The sequence below is a fragment of the Lissotriton vulgaris genome, chromosome 4_1 (assembly GCF_964263255.1).
Source record: "Lissotriton vulgaris chromosome 4_1, aLisVul1.2, whole genome shotgun sequence".
NCBI lineage: Eukaryota > Metazoa > Chordata > Amphibia > Caudata > Salamandridae > Lissotriton > Lissotriton vulgaris.
This window is the reverse complement of record NC_141691.1, coordinates 1,173,092,764-1,173,108,506: the sequence shown is the minus strand read 5'-3', so window position 1 is coordinate 1,173,108,506 and position 15,743 is coordinate 1,173,092,764. Positions and strand designations below refer to the sequence as shown.

The 15,743-nt window shown below is 46.9% G+C and overlaps 1 protein-coding gene across 8 annotated transcripts in view; it reads left to right on the top strand.

Annotated features, from left to right (window-relative positions):
- RELCH (RAB11 binding and LisH domain, coiled-coil and HEAT repeat containing) overlaps positions 1-15,743 on the top strand; it is an 853,871-nt gene that overhangs the window by 51,484 nt on the left and 786,644 nt on the right. The gene's annotated exons all lie outside the window — the stretch shown is intronic.

Sequence of the window (15,743 nt, the reverse complement as noted above, 5' to 3'; positions counted from 1 at the left end):
TCATGTAGCCTCTCTGGAGTGTAATACCAATAGGACACTATTTTGGTAAGAATGTCAAGTCAGCCCCATGTGGTAAGCGGAGTGCCGCGCTCTGTAATAAATGCCCTCCCATTCTTTAGAGCGAAGTGTACGCCCCAAGTCCCTTTCGTAGCACGCCCTTCCAGAATTATAGACGAGTGTATACCGGTCTAAGAGCATGCGGTACAAGTCTGAAATGAGTTTTTTATCAGCAGTCTGCATAATTAGCCAATACTCAAAAGGCCGCAGGCGACGATCCGCCTCCTCACAAACCTGGCCATTGAGCGCCCAATGCCGGGCTTGGAGGTGCCTGAGCCGCTCAGATTCTGGCAGGCCATATTCCCTTCTGAAGGTCTTGAACGGGATAATCCCCTCCCTCGTGTACAGGTGGAACAAAAACCTACCCCGCGGGGCGCCACCTCGCAAAAGCCACAATATCCTGCCCGGGGCTAAAATCCGGGTTCTCGAGAAAGGGAGTTTGAGGGGACGGAAAGGTAGTCCGCTCATGCTTGAGGTTGGTGCTATCCCACACTTCCAACTGCACCCTCGTGATGTGTGAGGCGTAGAGGTTAAGGGGCCGATGCTGCCTACGAAGGAAGGGAACCTCCTGAAGCGGGCGGCCCGCCACAGCCTTGTCCTGGAAGAGCCAATGTTTTTCAGACTCCACCTGCTCCATTCCACAAGGGTCCGTAGCTGGGCCACCTGGTAGTACAGCAGCAGATCAGGTAGCCCCAGCCCTCCCCTCTCCGGGGGCAATGTCGCCAGTCTGAGCTTCATTCGTGGCTTCCTGCCGTTCCAAATGAACTGGGCGAGTTCAGATTGAGTCTGACTGATCCGTAATGGGATGGCGCGGAATAAATAAAGAATCTGCGGCAAAATTTTAATTTTTATGGCAGCTACCTTACCCAGCCACGACATCGGGAGATGTCTCCATCTGCCCAGCTCGCTTCGGACGGTATGGCGCACTCGCGTGTAATTGATGCGGACCGTGTATTGCAATGTGGGCGCCAACTGGATCCCTAAATACGGGATGGCATCCGGCGCCCAGCGGAAGGGAAAGTGCTCCTGCAAGTAAGACCGAGTGTGCCCCCCCCCCCAAGGAAAGGTCCAAAGCCACCGATTTGGACATATTGACCTTGAATCCCAACACTCGTGAGAACGCGTCCAGAATATCAACACAGGCCGGCAGAGAGGCACTGGGGGAAGATAAAGAGAGATGGACGTCTTCCGGGTAGAAGCTGATGGTGTGTATGTAGGCTCCAAACTTAACTCCGTGCACCCTCGGATCGAGTTGCATCGTCTGCGCCAACGGTTCCATATACAGGGTGAAAAGTGGGGTCGACAGGGGGCACCCCTGTCTCGTGCCCCGCTCAATTGAAAATCGGGACGAGGTACAGCCGCTGACTCTGACCGTCGCTGTAGGGCAGATATAACAATTTAGGACCCAAGTGCAGAACTTTTCCCCCATCCCCGTGTAACCTTGTGGGTATACAAGGAGGGAAGGAGCCACTAAGAAGGTCTTTGTACAAGATGTTTATTAGGCTTTTTATACAAGAGAGCTGCTTAAGTCCGGTATATAGTTCCAGGGGTCCTGGAGTAACTTCCTGCTTTTTGGTCTTCGGGAGGTCTCCTTGGCCCGGTCCTCGCAGCTTGCCCGGTGTATGCAGGAAAATAAAAGAAAGGTGGCAATTACTTCACTGCCTAAGTCTCAATATTTACGGGGAAGGGAGTGAGGGTATCTATCGTGTGAACATGTCAAAGCGAACCACAGTCACCAACAACGAATACCCAAGCATTGAACCCGAAGTGCGGTGAAGTGCATAAAGGCGGCTGGTGTGTCCTGGTCCCTCCCGCTCCCTCCGTTACCCGGTTCCCCTTTTATTAAACTGGAGAAGGTTGCGGAAACGACCCGTACCTGCTTGAGCCATGCGTCTTCCTGCGTGTGGCTGGGCGGTGCGTGGGACCGGTGGACTCCTGGCTTCTCCCTCGGCGGGGACTCCAATTCCCTCTTCCTCTCCGACGGTCCGTTGTCGGTTGGCTTTGTCCCGGATCCTCTGCTTCTCCGGTCCGACTCGGCGTCCTCGGTTCCTTCTTCTCCGGGTCTGCTTCTTCCTCGGGGCTCGATGTCTCCTCGGCATAACAGCAACTCTGCATCTTCAGGATCCTCCTTTTCATTGGCGTCATCACCTGGGGATTGGCTGACCTCCACTGATGTCAGAGGGGCGGATTCAGGGCCAAGGGAATCCAGGCTTCCCTTAAAGGGCCCGGACCACTCCTGCAGGGAAGACGGAAAGTCAGTCACGGGGAACGATCCTGATGCTTTCGTGACCCGGTGACACCCTACCTTCACCAAAACCTGCTCCAAGTAAGGCCAGTGGACTCGATCAAATGCTTTCTCAGTGTCTATTGCGAGCATCATGTATTCGCCTGACGTCCGCATGGCCTTCTCTATTAGGTGTATTGCCCTCATGGTGTTGTCCTCTGTTTAGCGCTCCGGTATGAATCCTGCCAGATCTGGGTCATCAACGGAGCAAGCAGAGCCTATAAAATGCTAGTGTAAATTTTAAGGTTGACGTTAAGAAGGGATATGGGGCGATATCCTTCACATCGCGCGCGGTCCTTCCCCGGCTTGGGGATAACCGAAATGGTGGCGTCCAAGAGATCTCTGTGGATCGATCCCGGTTCTGAGAAGGAGTTAAAAAGGGCAGTCAATAACGGGGTCACCTGCGAGCAAAACGTCTTATAAAAAATGGTCGAAAAGCCGTCCGGTCCTGGTGCTTTTGCTAGTTTGAGGCACGAAATGGCCGTGATTACCTCCTCCGGCCTAATAGGTCGTTCCAGCTGGTCCGCCTGTTCCAGTGTCGGGGCCGGGAGGGGAACTGGCGCAAAGAACGTTTCTCCCACATCAAGGTCAAGCGAAGAGTCAGTGTATAGGGAGCTTCCTGACCAGTCGCAGCTGCCTCCATACCCTCGGCGCTCCAGTCCGTTGGTGCATGTGCTCTAATTCCCACGTCTTTTGAGTGAGCTCTTCCCTCTTGCACGCCCTTTCCGCATTCTCGGCCGCCGAGACCGCAATAAACTCGCCAAGCGCTTTAAGTGCTGCCCAGTGTGTTGCTAATGACGTGTCAGCAGTTCTATTGTGTGATAGGTAGTCCCTAATAGCCCCCAAATCTTTTCCACCACATCCTTACGGTGTAATAGTGTGTCACGCAGTTTCCAGCAGCATGTGGCTCGTTGCAATGGAGGGAAGGAGAACACCACAATCAGGGGCGAATGATCAGAAAGTGCTGCAGTGCCTATTTCGGCCCTAATCGAAAGAACTTGAAGGGACGAGGAATGTAAGAAATAATACAGACATGCGTAGGTTTTGTGGGCGTTAGAGTAATATGTGTATTCCCGTGCACCTGGGTGAAAGCTACGCCAAAGATCCACCATACCCATCTCGCCCAGTCTAGCCAATCCATCAGCGGAGAGAGTCCCTGCCTGAGAAGAGCGCTGGCCTGATCTGTCCTGGAGATTATCCAACACCAAGTTCAGACCCCCTCCCATCAGAATGTGTTGGTCGGGGGAAGCCGCCACCTCGCTAAGCGCCGAATGGAAGAACTTCTCTTGGCTTTCGTTAGGAGCATACATAGAACAGATCGTTAAGACTGCCCCCCAGGGAGAATCTATAAGACAGCAACCTCCCCCTTACCTCCACTCTCTTCTGCAGGACCTTTCCTCTGAAACGCTGGGCCACTAATATCGGTACCTGCTCTGTTTTAGTAGAAGCAGAAGAAAACAAGCATTTACAATGCAACGGTTTCGCCTTTGGAAAAGTTTGAACTATTGGCATTGTGAATGACAAACTTTTTATTTATGCAAATAATACTGTATCAAAATTGCTTTGTTTCTTCAATAAAAATGTTTTTTTTTTAAAAAGACCATCAAGTCTATGTCTACCACCTCAAAATTCCTGCTTCCTTTTATCCAACGTAAGTCCTCTGCGATGCCCCAAACCCTAGTCCATCATCCTGTGGTCTGCGTTCTGGGAATGTCTCGACTACTTTAAATGAGTGCTCCAGCCTGACACCCCTGCTCATGCTGATGTCCATATACATTTTGCTAAAATATTCGATTTGGCCAAAATGTTAGTTGGTGAATTTTTTAGGCTTTTAAAGATATTTACTTAGTCACCTGCAGTCAGAAAGAGAACATCAAAATCCTACCTTAGTGTCATCGAACGTGTTGATGTAAAATCATATTAACACTCGATTTCTTCAACTTCAAGGTATTACACATCAGTCAAAAAAAAAACACTGCTGCTAATCCGCTGCATAGGAGGTCACCAGGAAGTGATCAAATGTGGGGGCAAGTTGATCATTTGTCAGTAACAATTATTACCCCTATGTTGCGTGACGAAAACAGTGTTATGTAAGCAGATTGATTTTTGAGGAAGACTTGCCTCAACTCTTTTGCGAGACTTTCCTCAACTCTTTTGCGAGTTTTTGATTCGGTTATCAATCACGTGCTGTAGATTCGATTTTTCAAGAAAGAGTTAAAGAAAAGGGAAAAAAAGAAGAAAAAAAAGCTCAACGGCCAGTTATAAAGGACACTGGTGCAGTCATGTCAATTCAGTAGATGTCAACTTTGCTACATCTAGGGTTCAATGAAAAAGCAAAACATATTTCGGGAAGTTTACTACGCGCTTGCTACTGCTCTGCTCAACTTCGCTATAGAGCATGTTTGCCCTTAACACCCTCTCAAGGAGGCAGTTCATCACTGATTAAATAGTTCAAAACGGTTACCCCCCTCCAGCAATAGCGATATAACTGTACTGAAACCATGAACGCCTCTACACTGGAAATTTACGACACTCTTCTGAAGAGTCGCGAGAAAACAACATATGCTTTTCTTTACATCACAGTTCAAATTGCTCAGTAAAGATGGAACAGACAACTCGACTATATTTGTTAATGGACAGAAAAAACATAAGCGGCTGCAATACATTTAAACGTTGGCACTGCACTGCAGTTCATCAACATGACCATATGAAAAGCAATTTTAAATTAAACTCGTATGTGAAAAAAATTGTTTTGGGTAACATGCTGTTAAATGACAAACCCTTACCCGCTGTTCGTCAGAAAGAGCGGGCAACATTTTTCAAACCTGGTAAAGGCAATTACAAAAAAAAAAGCTCCATCATTCCAGGGAGCTTTTCAATTCATTCCAATGAGGTAATATGCGGCAAAAGCGCTTTTAAAGTTTGCAATGTTATCAAAACTGTGCGCCTAAAAGGCCGTCTTTGCTAGATCCTAGAAGAAGCCATATATTAAGCATTGACAAAGGCAATAGGTTTGGCGCATACACACACCATGTCACTAATACAATAAGACAGAAATGGGCGGATGGATGGGAGAATCGGTGCATGAATGGAGGAATGGGCACTTACTTTAATACATAGATTTATGAGTGGTTGGATGCACAATTGAGCGTGGATGCGCAAACGCTAGGGTGCAAATTACTGGATGAAGGGACCCAAAGTTAAGGCAGTATTAATGCCTTGATGCGTGGAAGGATAGATGAAGAAATGGATGAATGAGGGTCTGTGGAAGGATGGTCGTCTGGGCATGTATAAATATTTTAGGGAAGGATGGATTGGCAGATAGACATCAGCTGATGGTGGACCTAGAAATGGAGTGAAGGAATCCAGGGGGGAGGGATATTTAATGTAAATCATTTTCACCTCTCCCTTTCAAGTTCTTTACCTGCTCCTGGCAATTACAACTTCCTCCTATGCACTACTCCCTTCTATACCCGAATAACTACAAGTGAATCTGACCCATTGATGGTGTAAAGATGTCGAGGGGTGTGAAAACTTGATGGGAATTTAGATACCCAGGCGTCATAGGCAACACAAAAATAAGTGGTATAATTAGAAGACCAATACATTATGCGGTACAGGGAAGTAGACCCCCCCCCCCCACACACACACACAATGCACAATCAGTACCTTAATACAGACACTTGTTGACAACTTGAATCGAGTTATCAAAAACACATCGCACCTTTGGCAAAACAGAGCTGCAAGGAGTGCCTTTCGCAAGAAGTGCCTTTCACATAAGAACAGACATGAAGTCATTTTCCTGGTCCGTAGTGGAAAGCAGCACTGACAAAAGCAATTAATAGCCGAGATAAACCCACAGTGAAAAGTTGTTGGTGTTGCACTAGCAAGGTCTCATATTGGACCCACACGCACCTTTCATATAGCATCAGGGTTGATGGACTGAATAATTTACCATTTTTCACGTGCAAGGGCCTCCTAATAACTACTTTGTGGTTCATCTCAAACTTTCTACTACAACACACTGGTCTGGCCAATCATTTAGTCATTAATCGCCCATTTTTCCTTCATACAAAAGGGGGTAAAACGAAGTCTGCCTCGACAGAATGTTGGATTGAGAGATATGAATGAAGGGGGATGTGCTCTTTACCTACACCCTAAATTAGCTCTCTACTGTCAGGCATGTGGGAGAGAGTAGCGATTCACGCACTCCACATTCCTTCGGCCTGGTCGCAAAGTAACAAAAATAATAATCAGAAGGGGAGTGTGAAAGTATCATTATAAGTAGAGAAGGCAAGGGGTACAAGAGAGGGCGAGGTTAGCAGAAAACTGTTTTAGGAAAAAAAAGAAAAACAAACAAGGCAACAAGTATACAGGTAAGCTGTAACTTGAAAATGAAACTGCACAACTATGTTTAGGTCTTGGAAGGGGTCTGGTAATGGAATCTAAAGTACCCGATCAACCTTTGGAGAAGTTCTGATGCAGCATGATGGAAGCATGGGGAGCAGCTACGTGGGTAAAGATCCGAATATTTGGGAACGTATCATCACTCCCATGCCGGAAGAACTGCTCCATCATTGCATCGCAAAAACTATGCCACAATTAATTCCATTAAATCATTTTATAAAAGTTATTCCAGTCTTTTAGTTTGCCACTTCAGTTCCTTCCGTCACATGAAATCCATTCAATCTATACAAATCTGATGCCTTAGGTCATGTGACGGAATGAACTGAAATGGCAATGATGGAGCAGTGCTTCCGGCATGGGAGCGATAATACATTCCCAAATAATCGGATCTTTACCCAAGTGGCCAGAGGGCGGACCGCATTACTGGATGCACGCATTAAACGATCAAACTGATGAAACAATGATGAAAAGGAGTGCACTTCCACTCACCGTTTTTGAGCAGCTACGTGGAACAAGTGCTTTGTGTATGCGGGGAAGACAGGTGCTGTATTGTAGGAGCTTACATTTGTATACATCAAAAAAGTTTGCACGTTTGGATAATAAACTGAGTTAGCACTGGTACTGTAAGCAAGATGCTCACACGGACAGCGGGAGGGGGGCCGGGCGGGCACACGGACAGGGGTAGGGTGTACGGGCAGGCACACGGACAGCGGGAGGGGGGCGGGAACGGGCACAGGACAGCGGGAGGGGTGGGGCAGGAACGGCGCACGGACAGCGGGAGGGGGGGCGGGAACGGCGCACGGACAGCGGGAGGGGGGTGGGCCGGGAACGAGCACAGGACAATACGTAAACTTACAAAGTGAAAACACATTTATAAACAAAATGCTCCTTACCTGATCGCTTCGTGGGAACTCAAATCTTGCAGCCAACTCCAACAACAAACACTTGTAAAAAGAAGAAAACAGGCCGACTCGAAAAAAAATAAATAACACCCACCCACCGCCGCGATGACGATCAGAAGTGGGTGGAGAGGGAAAAAATCGCGGGCGCCCCCGAATCTGGTCCGGCCTTGATGGACAGATCCGGCTCCCAATGGCTAGCCTCCATTTATGGAGCTAGCCAATGGGAGCCGGGGGACGTTCCTGAAGCCAATATGGTAAACAATAGATTTCGCCTGCGCGAACTGCTTGCGCAGATCGCCAGGTCGAAACCTAAAAACTGGTGCTTGACGCAACAGGCCCTCATCCTCTGACAGTCCCTCTGTAGTAAATGCGTCTCCTGCAGAAGGCAAAAATTTGCCCTAGAATGCTCCAGAAAAGCGAGGACAGCCTTTCGTTTCACAGGATTGTTAAGTCCACGCACATTCAGCGTGAGGATTCTTATTTCATTTTCATTCATTTGATAACTTTATTTCGGTCATTGACCATAAAAGTGCAGATAAAATACATACACAAATGCACAGTCAATAAAAGAAGCAATGAATAAGAGACCTATGCTAAAAATAGATTAAACTAGATAGGTATCAAGAATTATGTTTTAAAATTAATAGTAAAACACAATGGGACACAAAATTTCATCCAAAACTTTTCCTTCTGCGCCACATGGCAAATAGGAAGCGAGAGACAGCAAAGACAATGGGAGGATAAGTATCATACGTTAAAACCCTGTAGTTCTGAAATTCTGGACCCTGCTGTAATACCGTTACCAAGGTCCAACACTCGTGTCACAAAATATCGTCGTGCCATGACGAATTTGGTATCGGCAGACCGGTAATGATTAGGACATTATCCCTGTGCATTTGCGTCATGATTGAGCGATGCCAACACCCTTAAATCGTGGTTTCCGTTCTGAACCCTCGGACTCCATTTTGTGAACGGCATCCATCCTATGCCTTGCCCTCATATAAGTCAATCGATTAAGGTTGAGATTGATCTGAAAGGACATGTCCTCCTTAGCTGACTTCCCCATGACCTGGCCGAACTGACTCCCCTGCCTCCAGCCAAACCTGTTTGAGCAGCTCCTCGCCCAGTGGCCGAGTAAGATCTCATCAAAGCACAACATGCCATAAACCATTCACCACATACAGACCATGTTTCTTACACACATACACCTGTCCATGTTCCTTGTTTATGGCCAGTTTTATGACGAGGAGGTGCCCTGTTTTATTGGGGTTTCATCGATATCTGATTGTAATTCCGGGCTGGGCTGGGTCATCTATCACAAACTGGACATCTAAAATATGGGTTGGCCAACATGACTGTGCGTTTTGCTCTATTGTGAAAATATGTCTATGACCGTATTGTAAACTCAAGAATTCTTGCCTGAAGTGTAATATTGTGTATAAAAGGAGAAGGCTGGTTCTGTAAGAACGAACAGTCTCCTGAGAACTTACGACCCGTGCTGTCGTGCTTCTAGGACACATGTTACTTGGTTGCAGCCAATAAAACTCGATCTCTGACTTCAACTAGAAGACTCTTGGTTTCTGTGGTCCGGAACAGGGAGAACTCGGAGGTCTTCGGGTGTTATCCCCTGGCACCACCAGGTTCCTAAAAACCCGGCACCTCAGTTGGCGCCCAACTCTGGCGGTATCAAGCGGTGACGGTCCAAGCCAGATGTTCGTGAGGAGCTTCGTGTGAAAATTCCAGAGGACGGCCAGCCACTCCAGCGACCCCTGTATGTCGACGTCCCGGCGGCTACGAAGGACTGCTGCCCTGACTATCGCCCTGTTTTGGACCCAGTGATCCTTGGTAGAGCGAAACGATAGACGAGTCTTCTAGTGACGTCACCGATCTTCAATACTTCAGTTAAGTATAAGTGGAGCGTCTCCCAGTCCTTAGTTTGGTTCTTAGTCTTTGGTATCCTTAAGGTACACCTTGTTTGGAACTTGCAAACGCCAAAACCAAGGGATTCGTGTATTCACGAAAATATCATAGTTAGATAATCCCTTGAAGTTTGAAGCTAGACTAGTGAGCAAAGATGCCTGGTCTCAGCAGACTTGGAAACTTGTTTTGTCTTGGTTGTAGTAAGGACTCCCGATTAGAGGATTCGTGTCCGGTTCCTCCGATTGGAACTCCAACATATGAGTTATATATCAAGCACGGAGTAGGCCCTATCACATATAATGAGGCATGGATAAAATACACCCGCAAGGATGATGTTTTAAAATGGCCCCAATATGGTAGTTTTGACTCAGAAGTTTTAGACAACCTCGAGGTCAAACTGTTTAAGAAGAAAGCCCGGCCGGCGATGTTTGACTCTTTTCGCTTATGGCGCAAAGAAGCCAAACAGAAAGAAATGAAATTAGCTAAGAAAAATAAAAGAGGTATGTCGATGGTGCAAGCTGCCATCGCATACAGGGATAATGAGGAAGAGCAGGAAAGTGAACAAATGCTCAGAAGCAAGAGACTAGCAGCAGATAAATGCTACCCGATGTTGCCCCATGAAGGACAAGATTCAAAGGGAACATCCGAGAAAGATCCATTAATGTCCGTTTTATTGAATTCACCACCCCCATATACATCGAGTATTGGTGGAGCCCCGAAGCGTATTGTTATACCGCGCCCCGGCGCACGAAATGCAGCTCTTGCACAAGCGCCAGCTCCCCTTCAGCTGGTTCCTACTTCTCCCCCGCAGCCTTCTCAAGGTCCGCCGCCTTTACTACATACTCCATCTACTTCTGTTACGACTTTGCCTACTGCTCCAACTGTTTATCCTGATACTACTTCTGCTACTGCTTCGACTTCCTCTGCTATTGCTTTGACTTCCTCTTTACATCAGCCTGTTTTTTCTGGCACATCTGCCTCTCCGCAAGCTTCTCCTTCTGTGCGACAGAGAGTAGTAAGTACTGTCACTGGTCTGTTCTCACCTTTCTTTGGGTCGCCTAAAACGACCCCTAAAACAGGACGTAGACAGTTGCGTAGTCAACTGCCTGATTATGAGGAAAGAGAAGTACTGAATAAGTTAGCACGTAAATGGGTTACTGACACTGTTAGATACAATGTTCAGTCTGTTATGGAAGTTTTCCGACAATGGGATGCACCCACTCAGAGATATGTATTCGAAGAGATGTGTGTATATCTTTGTGAAGATTTGGAGACAAACGATCCAAAGCGCAAAATGCAGGAATTATTTCGTATGCGTTTTAAGTTCTATGAAGGCATGATTGTGGGTGCCGATGTTGAAAGAGCAATAGATATGTTATTATCCTATAGGAGTAAGGGAAATGTCTCTAGATCATTGTATGAAGATGACGTGTCAGGTAGGAAAAAGGCGCGACAGTACCCTATGAGAGAGGTTCCTCCTGTTTGGAGGGAAGGTGATGCGAATGCACATCCACCCGTTCCACCGCATTTCCAGCGTGTATGGGTACATGTCCCCTGGAAAAGATCTGAAGTTTTAGCACTCAAGCAGACATTACCTGATCCACGTAAAAATCCCGCAGGGTATTATAAGGAGTTATCACAGACTGCCAGCTCATGTATAATGAATTTAGCGGATATAGACATGTTGTTTGGGAACGTCGTCCCACAGCCCTTATGGAGTAAAATTCGTCATGTAGATCATGATCAAGAACTAGGTGACACATGGGCTAATATTACTGCTACGGATACTAGACAAGTTGGTGGTTCCAAACCTGAGCCTTTAATAGCTGAACTTCCTGGTAGAATTATCACGTACATGAAGACCCTAATGCCTGAATTGCGTGTTAATTGGGATAAGTTGTCTGCGTGCAAGCAAAAGAAAGATGAGAATGTGTCTGACTTTTTCACGAGATTTGAAGAGACTTTCGTCGATCATAGCGGTCAGGATATGGCTACCGAAGGTGGCCAAAGATTGTTTGTAGACAAGTTCGTACATAATTTGCTTCCTGAACTGTGCAATAAATTGAAAGATTCAGAGAGTGCTTGGGCTGTTTCCACGTAAGCGCAGATTTTAGCCACAGCCCAGTACTACAAAAATAGGCGCAAAGACGAGCTAGATAAGGCAGACAAAAAGACTAAAGATTTAAAAACTAAAGTTCTTCTCCAGCAAGCCTATCCGCCTCGCACTCCTAGTCAACCCAATTATCAGCAACAACAGCAGTATTCGAGAAATCCGCAAGGCAACGAATTTTCCCATCAGCGTTTGCCGTACGGCCCGAATAAGTGTGCCTATTGCAAAGAAGAAGGTCATTTCAAAAACAAATGTCCAGCTCTGGCGCGACGCCTAAATGGTGTTTCTGGTGCAAGAGGTAGAGGTGTTCAACAGGCTCCTAGGGGTAGGGGGCGTGGAAATTTCCCCCAGAATAACACTTCTTTTCCGCCTCAGAATTCTATGGATAGCTTTGACCAACAGAATAATGCATCCTCTAGGTCAGCTCAGTACTATGCTGATGACTATTACGCAGAAAACGATAATGAGGGTAATAATTGCTAGGACAGCCATGGACAAAGAGAGGGAGTTGTTTCAGTTCCAGTAGATCAGAATGGACCTTATGTCGAGGTGATTACATCCGGAGTGTCAGAGCCATTTCTGCTGGATACTGGTGCTGCAAAAAGTTCTATTATGCACTCAAAACTTCCTGGCGCACCTTTGTCTGGCGAAATGAATATTTCAGTAGGTTTCTCTGGCGCCCCTGTTAGAAACCCGATCTCTAGTCCTATGCCCCTTTCTGTTGGCCCATGCGAATTAGAAGCACCCCTCATCCTTACAACAGGTTGTGGCGAGAATTTGTTAGGTTTGGATTTGTTAAAAAGACTATATGCGACTTTGTACTGTTCTCCTTCGGGAGTACAACTTACCCTTGGTAGGAATGTGATTTCCCCAATGTATTTGTCAAAGGAAGATATTCCAACGGAATTGTCATCTCTTCCAGATATACTTTAGGCTAACGGTTCTAATGATGTAGGTCGTTTGGAGATAGCACCGTATGTCATAACATTGAAAGCCAATGTTAGGTTGCCGCGTATCCCCCAATACAAGATCTCTAGCGAATGTGAAAAGGCGTTGTTAGCGATCATTTACGATCTGATTGAGAAAGATGTCATTGAGGAAACAACAGGCAACATTTGTAACAGTCCTATTTTGCCTGTCTTAAAGCATACTGATCCTTCACAGCCCCCTGTGTACAGATTTGTGATTGATCTCAGAGAAGTGAACAAGATTGTCGTACCACAGTTTCCAGTTGTCCCCGACATTACTGCCTTATTGACAATGGTTCCGGCTTCAGCCACTTGGTTTTCGGTGATTGACCTGAAGAACGCCTTCTTCAGCATCCCGATTGCCGAGGAGAGCAGAGACATTTTTGGCTTCAATTTAGGAGGACGAAGCTTCCGCTTCAAACGCGCTCCTCAGGGCTACTGTGAGAGTCCATCCATATTCAGTCAGGCTCTGAAACCACAACTTGATACGATTGTTCCACCTGATGGTGCGACTCTGATTCAGTATGTAGACGATTTGCTGATCGCTGCAGATACTGAAGAGATTTGCAAGCAAGCCACACTGTCGTTGTTGCGTCATTTATGTGACATGAAGCATAAAGTCTCTCTTTCAAAATTACAATTTTGCCGACAAGAAGTGACCTACCTAGGTCACATCTTATCGAAGGAGGGAAGGTTTACTGACCCCAGAAAGAATACAGGCAATCGCAAGATTGAGTGCCCCAAGGACACAAAGAGAAGTTCGGGCTTTCTTGGGCATTACATCGTACTGTAGACAATGGATACCGAACTTCTCACCATTGGCCAAACCTTTGCTGACACTAATCCGTAAAGACACACCCATTCCTATGCCTTGGTCTGAAGATTGTCAGACAAGTTTCCACAAATTGCGTGATGCATTATGTTCGGCTCCTGTGTTGGGCAACCCCGACTACAGTAAGCCCTTTACATTATATGTCCATGAGAAGGAAGGTTGCGCATTATCAGTCCTGACGCAACACTTTGGGGACAAACAGCACCCATGTGCGTATTTCTCAGCGACTCTAGATCCTGTAGCTAGGGCATTACCAAGTTGCTTGAGGGCCACTGCTGCTGCAGCAGCTGTCTGTATTCGACAGTCTGCTGGGTTAGTAATGAATAACACTCTGACTGTTATGGTCCCACATGCGGTAGACATTTTACTAAACAGAACGAAGACGCAGCACTTAACTAGTGCTCGACTGTCAAGCTATGAACTGACACTATTAGCGAGTCAAGTTCACATAAAAAGGTGCGATACACTCAAACCCGCCACGCTATTGCCCATTCCAACAGAGACAGATAAGGTCGAAATGCATGATTGCTGTTTTAGGACAGAAGAAGAGACGAAAGGGAGAGTTGACTTGCAGGACACTCCCCTTCCTGAATGTAATGACACTTTATGGGTTGATGGTTCATGTTTCAAGTTGCCAAATGGTGATACAACTACAGCATATGCTGTGACAACATTGCACACGATTGTAGAGACAGCTCGCATCCCCCATAATTCTGCACAAGCAGCAGAGTTAGTTGCACTTACAAGAGCATGTGTGTTGGCAAAAGGAAAGCGAGTGAATGTGTATACCGATAGCCAATACGCCTTCGGCGTAGCTCACAGTTTTGGAAGATTGTGGCGTGAACGTGGGTTCCTGACATCACACGGTGCAAAAATGCAACATGGTCAGTTGGTGAACGACCTCCTCGAGTCACTGACCTTGCCCCTACAGGTTGCGATTGTGAAATGCAGTGCACACAGAAAGATTCAAGATGATGTTGGTCGCTGGAATGCATTTGCGGACGAAGTTGCGAAAGAGACTGCAAGGAACACAATGAGTCGAATGTATGTTGTAGGTCCGGCAAGATGGATTACCGATGTAGGTATGTGTGAGGACACTATTGAAAGTGTGAAGTCCATACAAGCTGATGCCACTGAAAAAGAGGTGAATGAATGGAGAGAAAGCAAGGGTAGGTTGGACGCGAATGGTTGTTGGGTCGAATTGTCAGAACATCAGCGATGGCTGTTACCCGATGCATATGTGCTTGCAGTGGTGACAATGGCCCATGGAATGGCTCACATTAGTGCAAAGGGAATCTGCAAACTGTTGGCCCCAGTATGGCAGAATAGTGGTATCCCAAAATGTGCGGAGAATTTGGTCAGGAATTGTATGGTGTGTTTGAAGTACAATCCAGGTAGGGGAACCCCAACTCCAGCTGGTCATTTTGCACCTCCAACGTATCCGTTCGAGGTCTTGCAGCTCGATTTCATCCACATTGAGAGGTGCAACAATCTGAAATATGTGCTTGTTTGCGCCTTCTCCAGGTGGGTGGAAGCGTATCCCCTTAAGGACAACACTGCCTTGTCAACTGCCAAAGCCCTTGTCAAGGAATTCTTCCCTAGGTTTGGGATGCCTAGAATGGTCTGGAGTGATTATGGGAGTGAATTCGTGGGACGGGTGATGAGGAGAGTGTGCGAATGCCTAGGCATCCACCAGAAGTTCCACGCTGCAAATCACCCCCAATCAGCAGGATTAGTTGAGTGCTACAACGGCACGTTAAAACTGAAATTAGCCAAGATCCAAGCCAGCACAGGCCTTAAATGGCCTGACGCCCTGCCTTTAGCACTCCTGTCTACCAGAATGATTGTCCATTCTAGATTAGGACTCAGCCCTCACGAAATAGTGTTTGGCCGCCCAGCTAACATCTGGGGTGTGCCGAGGCCAAAGAGGCTAAGCGAAGTAGAGCATCCTGTACTGCTTGACTATTTACAAGAATTGACAACTAAATTGCGTGTTTTACACCAACAGGTTCACAGTTCCTCTCCGCCAGCCTCTGACGATCCAGGTCACTCCATTGAACCCGGCACCTGGGTGCTAGTGCGGAATTTTCAGCGCACGAAAAACGAACAGCCCAGGTGGACCGGACCGTACCTCGTCCTTCTTTCCACAAGATCAGCCGTTCGGGTGGAAGGAAAGAAAAATTGGATCCACGGGACCCACTTTAAACGGGTCCCTCTGCCCCTTCCATATGACCAGTGGGTCCAGAAAGGAATTGCTGACTCC